The sequence below is a fragment of the Amblyomma americanum genome, chromosome 5 (assembly GCF_052857255.1).
Source record: "Amblyomma americanum isolate KBUSLIRL-KWMA chromosome 5, ASM5285725v1, whole genome shotgun sequence".
Classification (NCBI taxonomy): Eukaryota; Metazoa; Arthropoda; class Arachnida; order Ixodida; family Ixodidae; genus Amblyomma; species Amblyomma americanum.
In genome coordinates, this window is record NC_135501.1 from 55,989,636 (window position 1) to 55,997,131 (window position 7,496).

At 50.3% G+C, this 7,496-nt stretch overlaps 1 pseudogene; it reads right to left on the reverse strand.

Moving 5' to 3' along the window:
• Nucleotides 1-1,594: 1,594 nt before the first annotated feature.
• LOC144133893 (uncharacterized) lies at nucleotides 1,595-2,483 on the reverse strand (annotated as a pseudogene).
• Nucleotides 2,484-7,496: the final 5,013 nt, after the last annotated feature.

Consider the following 7,496-nt stretch of genomic DNA (forward strand, 5'->3'; position numbering starts at 1 on the left):
GCGAAATCCATGCTGATGAGGCGACAATAAGTTATTGCACTCTAGAAACTTTGTTAGGTGCTTTGAAATTATATGTTCTAGTATTTTACATCCGGTACTAGTGAGTGATATTGGCCTGAAGTTGGAAACCAAAGAAGTATTGCCTGATTTATGGATCGGCAATACCTTGGCGATTTTCCAGTCGTCTGGTAGTCTGCAAGTGGCAAGGGATTTACGGTAGATTAGACCTAGGTACCTGCTGCAGGGTTCGGCATATCGTTTTAAAAAGGCGTTTGGAATTTCATCTGGGCCACTTGCTTTTTTACTGTCCAGACCGAGCAGAAGATTGAAAACACCAGCGTCGGTAATGCTAAGGGGACCAATTTCCGAACCACTGCATAATTCTGCTCTGGGTATAACACAGTTATCTACAGTAAAAACTGAACGAAAGTAATCATTATAAGCATTTGCTTTTTTTTAATTTTTTCTTCAACTGGCAAGTGTGAAGTATTATTTCAGTTGGTGCTAAAATGTTTCCAGAACCGTCGCGGATTATTCGTGAGGAAATTAGGAAGTGTAACCTGAAAGTAGCGTTGTTTGGCCATTTTTGCTTTTTGCTTAAAGTCTGAAGTAGCATGCGCCAGTTTACTTGTTTCAAGTGCGGTTACTCCTTTGGGTTTCATGTTCTGTCTGAGCCGTTTAACTCGTCGTTTTGCACGAATAACCTCACGTGTAATCCAAGGTTTTTTGTTCGAGGGCGTTTTGTTAACAGCTGTACAAAATGAGATATACAGTGACCTACAGTGTTCCTAAACTTAAGCCAGAGAGCATTAATATCTGTATCTGTATTGCATGAAAGTGCGGAAAAGGAATGAAATTCATGTTCGAGATAAGTGAGTATGCTAGCATCGTCAGCTTTGTCAAAATTACGCACCGTTGTTAATTCAGTTCGAGGCGTGATAGTGATCCCCAGGGGTAGTACGCATATGGGAATATCATGGTCAGACATCCCTTTGATGATGTCAGTCTGGAACTGGTCTAGCGGAAAATTATCGCTGAGAAATATAAGATCAAGTATTGTTTTCGTTGTACCTTGCGTCCGTGTTGCATATGATACAGTTTGGCGAAGGTTAAAGTTCAACATTAAATCGACGATCGCATAAGTTGCATGGGATGAGAGGTTCATATTTGTCCAGTCCATCTCAGGTAGATTAAAATCACCCATGAGTATAACTCGAGTATTGGGATTGCGAATGTGACGTTGCATGAACTTTTGAATTATTTTTATGCTCTCGTGCCCTGAAGAAGGGCTACGATAAACACAACCTATGACAATATGAGCACCATGGGTTTCTAGCTTACAAAATATGGCCTCGGCTTCTTCTGCATCTGGGAGGTTGGCAAAGGAAAAGTTGTTTTATTAGTAGCGCTGCGCCTCCGCCACGTGTCTGGCGATCTTTACGTATTACTGAATAGTTTGGAGGGGCGATTTCATCATTCGATATGTTTGCCGTCAGCCACGTTTCGCCTACTATATCGGGATCATGCTCTAGTAGTAAGTACTCAAGGTGATCAGTTTTGTTGAGGATACTTCGGGCATTTATGTTCAGTATCGTTAAGTCCTTGATTGCACCCTGCGTCGGGTGTTCTGCGACGGCGGCCGGCTTAGATCGTAGTTTTTTTCTAATGAAACTATGTCATTTCTTTCGTCATCCCATACAAATATGCGGCTGTTGATGTAAAGTTTATCAAATGCCATTGAAACCTTCTCACGTTTGTCACGGCGTGGCTTAGCTTTTTCCCACAACTTCTTGCGCAGTTCTCGTATTTTTGGTGAAAAATCTTCGCCAATCGAGTATTCCGTTTCCTTTAGCTTGTGACAGTTTTTCAGTATTGCAGATTTCTGCCTTGTATCAATAAGTTTAAAAATGACCGGCCGTGTTTTATCGGGTCCTGGTCTTCCTAAACGATGTATTCGTTCAATAGCAACCGGGTCTAGCTCTAGGGTGTCTTGTATTATTTCTTTGTTGACAGTGCTTTCAAGAGAATCATTGGTTTCACCATCATTTTCAGGTAAGCCGTATATGATCAGGTTTGATCGTCTACTGCGGTTATCCAGGTCATCAATTTTCTTTTCTAGTTTTTTGATTACACAGTCCATATTAGCTAGCTGCTGATGGAAGGAGGCAACAGAATTCTCAAGTCGGGTAAGTGCATCTACTTTTTTTTTCTATATCGTCCAGCTTGTTTTCCTTTATGTCCTTAATGTCAGAAGCTATTTCCTTAAGTTGCTTGGCTATTTGAGCTATATCCGGACCCGGGTTTGTTTCTATATCTCATCCGAGCAGCAGTAGCTTTCGCAAACATGACGTCATGCAAAACACAAAGCTCAGAAGCCGCGGGCACGGCAGCACTATCAAACATGGGTCACTTGAACAAAAACATTTTCCGTACTGTTTCCTCACCTGCACGATGAAAGAAAACGGATTCTGAGCGAACCGCATCCCCGCAGTGCCGCCGTGCCCAATGCCAGCTGAGCTTTCGTCTGTGCAATATATTGGCCAGTCCAGCGGTGGCGTTCTCGTCAGCTCAGGCGCAGTAGACACTGCGCAGCTTGTCTCCGATAGGTGGGCCAGGTGGTATGCCGTTGTAGCCGAGGGAAGTCGATGACGCGGCACATGGAAATCAGTGTCCAAAACCCATCGTGTCATCCGGTTTGCGTTGGTCTGTCCAGTGCTCCCAGCCGAGGCGTGAAGCAGCAGGCCAACGAAGAACTGCACGACGAAAGAAAACGGATTCTGAGCGAACCGCATCCCCGCCGTGCAGCCGTGCCCAATGCCAGCTGAGCTTTCGTCTGTGCAATATATTGGCCAGTCCAGCGGTGGCGTTCTCGTCAGCTCAGGCGCAGTAGACACTGCGCAGCTTGTCTCCGATAGGTGGGCCAGGTGGTATGCCGTTGTAGCCGAGGGAAGTCGATGACGCGGTACATGGAAATCAGTGTCCAAAACCCATCGTGTCATCCGGTTTGCGTTGGTCTGTCCAGTGCTCCCAGCTGAGGCGTGAAGCAGCAGGCCAACGAAGAACTGCACGACGAAAGAAAACGGATTCTGAGCGAACCGCATCCCCGCCGTGCAGCCGTGCCCAATGCCAGCTGAGCTTTCGTCTGTGCAATATATTGGCCAGTCCAGCGGTGGCGTTCTCGTCAGCTCAGGCGCAGTAGACACTGCGCAGCTTGTCTCCGATAGGTGGGCCAGGTGGTATGCCGTTGTAGCCGAGGGAAGTCGATGACGCGGCACATGGAAATCAGTGTCCAAAACCCATCGTGTCATCCGGTTTGCGTTGGTCTGTCCAGTGCTCCCAGCCGAGGCGTGAAGCAGCAGGCCAACGAAGAACTGCACGACGAAAGAAAACGGATTCTGAGCGAACCGCATCCCCGCCGTGCAGCCGTGCCCAATGCCAGCTGAGCTTTCGTCTGTGCAATATATTGGCCAGTCCAGCGGTGGCGTTCTCGTCAGCTCAGGCGCAGTAGACACTGCGCAGCTTGTCTCCGATAGGTGGGCCAGGTGGTATGCCGTTGTAGCCGAGGGAAGTCGATGACGCGGCACATGGAAATAAGTGTCCAAAACCCATCGTGTCATCCGGTTTGCGTTGGTCTGTCCAGTGCTCCCAGCTGAGGCGTGAAGCAGCAGGCCAACGAAGAACTGCACGACGAAAGAAAACGGATTCTGAGCGAACCGCATCCCCGCCGTGCAGCCGTGCCCAATGCCAGCTGAGCTTTCGTCTGTGCAATATATTGGCCAGTCCAGCGGTGGCGTTCTCGTCAGCTCAGGCGCAGTAGACACTGCGCAGCTTGTCTCCGATAGGTGGGCCAGGTGGTATGCCGTTGTAGCCGAGGGAAGTCGATGACGCGGCACATGGAAATCAGTGTCCAAAACCCATCGTGTCATCCGGTTTGCGTTGGTCTGTCCAGTGCTCCCAGCCGAGGCGTGAAGCAGCAGGCCAACGAAGAACTGCACGACGAAAGAAAACGGATTCTGAGCGAACCGCATCCCCGCCGTGCAGCCGTGCCCAATGCCAGCTGAGCTTTCGTCTGTGCAATATATTGGCCAGTCCAGCGGTGGCGTTCTCGTCAGCTCAGGCGCAGTAGACACTGCGCAGCTTGTCTCCGATAGGTGGGCCAGGTGGTATGCCGTTGTAGCCGAGGGAAGTCGATGACGCGGCACATGGAAATCAGTGTCCAAAACCCATCGTGTCATCCGGTTTGCGTTGGTCTGTCCAGTGCTCCCAGCTGAGGCGTGAAGCAGCAGGCCAACGAAGAACTGCACGACGAAAAAAAACGGATTCTGAGCGAACCGCATCCCCGCCGTGCAGCCGTGCCCAATGCCAGCTGAGCTTTCGTCTGTGCAATATATTGGCCAGTCCAGCGGTGGCGTTCTCGTCAGCTCAGGCGCAGTAGACACTGCGCAGCTTGTCTCCGATAGGTGGGCCAGTTGGTATGCCGTTGTAGCCGAGGGAAGTCGATGACGCGGCACATGGAAATCAGTGTCCAAAACCCATCGTGTCATCCGGTTTGCGTTGGTCTGTCCAGTGCTCCCAGCTGAGGCGTGAAGCAGCAGGCCAACGAAGAACTGCACGACGAAAGAAAACGGATTCTGAGCGAACCGCATCCCCGCCGTGCAGCCGTGCCCAATGCCAGCTGAGCTTTCGTCTGTGCAATATATTGGCCAGTCCAGCGGTGGCGTTCTCGTCAGCTCAGGCGCAGTAGACACTGCGCAGCTTGTCTCCGATAGGTGGGCCAGGTGGTATGCCGTTGTAGCCGAGGGAAGTCGATGACGCGGCACATGGAAATCAGTGTCCAAAACCCATCGTGTCATCCGGTTTGCGTTGGTCTGTCCAGTGCTCCCAGCTGAGGCGTGAAGCAGCAGGCCAACGAAGAACTGCACGACGAAAGAAAACGGATTCTGAGCGAACCGCATCCCCGCCGTGCAGCCGTGCCCAATGCCAGCTGAGCTTTCGTCTGTGCAATATATTGGCCAGTCCAGCGGTGGCGTTCTCGTCAGCTCAGGCGCAGTAGACACTGCGCAGCTTGTCTCCGATAGGTGGGCCAGGTGGTATGCCGTTGTAGCCGAGGGAAGTCGATGACGCGGCACATGGAAATCAGTGTCCAAAACCCATCGTGTCATCCGGTTTGCGTTGGTCTGTCCAGTGCTCCCAGCCGAGGCGTGAAGCAGCAGGCCAACGAAGAACTGCACGACGAAAGAAAACGGATTCTGAGCGAACCGCATCCCCGCCGTGCAGCCGTGCCCAATGCCAGCTGAGCTTTCGTCTGTGCAATATATTGGCCAGTCCAGCGGTGGCGTTCTCGTCAGCTCAGGCGCAGTAGACACTGCGCAGCTTGTCTCCGATAGGTGGGCCAGGTGGTATGCCGTTGTAGCCGAGGGAAGTCGATGACGCGGTACATGGAAATCAGTGTCCAAAACCCATCGTGTCATCCGGTTTGCGTTGGTCTGTCCAGTGCTCCCAGCTGAGGCGTGAAGCAGCAGGCCAACGAAGAACTGCACGACGAAAGAAAACGGATTCTGAGCGAACCGCATCCCCGCCGTGCAGCCGTGCCCAATGCCAGCTGAGCTTTCGTTTGTGCAATATATTGGCCAGTCCAGCGGTGGCGTTCTCGTCAGCTCAGGCGCAGTAGACACTGCGCAGCTTGTCTCCGATAGGTGGGCCAGGTGGTATGCCGTTGTAGCCGAGGGAAGTCGATGACGCGGCACATGGAAATCAGTGTCCAAAACACATCGTGTCATCCGGTTTGCGTTGGTCTGTCCAGTGCTCCCAGCCGAGGCGTGAAGCAGCAGGCCAACGAAGAACTGCACGACGAAAGAAAACGGATTCTGAGCGAACCGCATCCCCGCCGTGCAGCCGTGCCCAATGCCAGCTGAGCTTTCGTCTGTGCAATATATTGGCCAGTCCAGCGGTGGCGTTCTCGTCAGCTCAGGCGCAGTAGACACTGCGCAGCTTGTCTCCGATAGGTGGGCCAGGTGGTATGCCGTTGTAGCCGAGGGAAGTCGATGACGCGGCACATGGAAATCAGTGTCCAAAACCCATCGTGTCATCCGGTTTGCGTTGGTCTGTCCAGTGCTCACAGCCGAGGCGTGAAGCAGCAGGCCAACGAAGAACTGCACGATGAAAGAAAATGGATTCTGAGCGAACCGCATCCCCGCAGTGCAGCCGTGCCCAATGCCAGCTGAGCTTTCGTCGGTGCTATATATTGGCCAGTCCAGCGGTGGCGTTCTCGTCAGCTCAGGCGCAGTAGACACTGCGCAGCTTGTCTCCGATAGGTGGGCCAGGTGGTATGCCGTTGTAGCCGAGGGAAGTCGATGACGCGGCACATGGAAATCTGTTTCGAAGACCCATCGTGTCATCCGGTTTGCGTTGTTCTGTCCTGTGCTCCCAGCCGAGGCATGAAGCAGCAGGCCAACGAAGAACTGCACGATGAAAGAAAACGGATTCTGAGCGAACCGCATTCCCGCAGTGCCGCCGTGCCCAATATATATATATATATATATATATATATATATATATATATATATATATATATATATATATATATATATATATATATATATATATATATATATATATAGCTTCTAATGAATACTACAGTCACAACAAAGGCATTGCTAAAATTTGACGTTAATTATATACGCATCGAAACACAAGAGGTAAGGAATTATTTATTAAAATACACCACATGAAAGAATACTTTCATCCGCTTATATCCTTACGGGGTCATTAAAGAGAGATTCGCTGAAAACGTTGAGGCCTTTTGTTTTTTGGAACACGCAGAGCGTATTTCTCTGTGATTCCTTCGCTGATGCACTGGCGCACGCCGTTGAAACCTCCCTAGATATCTATGACGGGGCTACGTGGGGATGCATTTTTTCTTGAAAAGTAAATAAGCTCTCCTTTTTGAGGCAGGCACACAGACAGGCGTGATAGAAAGGGCACTGACTACAATCTTGTGTATTGAAATACACACGGGCTGCATTTATTAGAATGAAGGCAGTGATCGCACACGCACTTCTGTGGTAGAAAAAAAGCCATTGTAGATTGAGGACAGCAGACAACATTTGGTAGCTTATTTTTCAGTAATACAATTTCACTTGCTTTCAGGGGGGCTGAAGGGGTGCTGCTGCACGTGTCGCCTCTCTGCTTGATAAAAATTCTTCCCACAGCTCGCGTGCTAATCTTATAGTGGCTCATAGTTGTGATAGTGGTCAATGTTATAGCGGCAGTGGGTGGAGAAGTGTTTGGGCTGGAACGAGTCCGATTCGTTTATTATCGATCTTTCACGCCCTTCTCCCTGGTCCGTTCGTTGGCTCGACGGCCAACTTGTCCGACATGTACTTTCCCACACAGCTTTGCGTGTTTTTTCCAGAGGTGGAAGCCGGAGAGCCACCATTTGTGAGCTTTGAACACTTACTGGCCAATATACACTGAGCGAAGAATGCTATTATAAT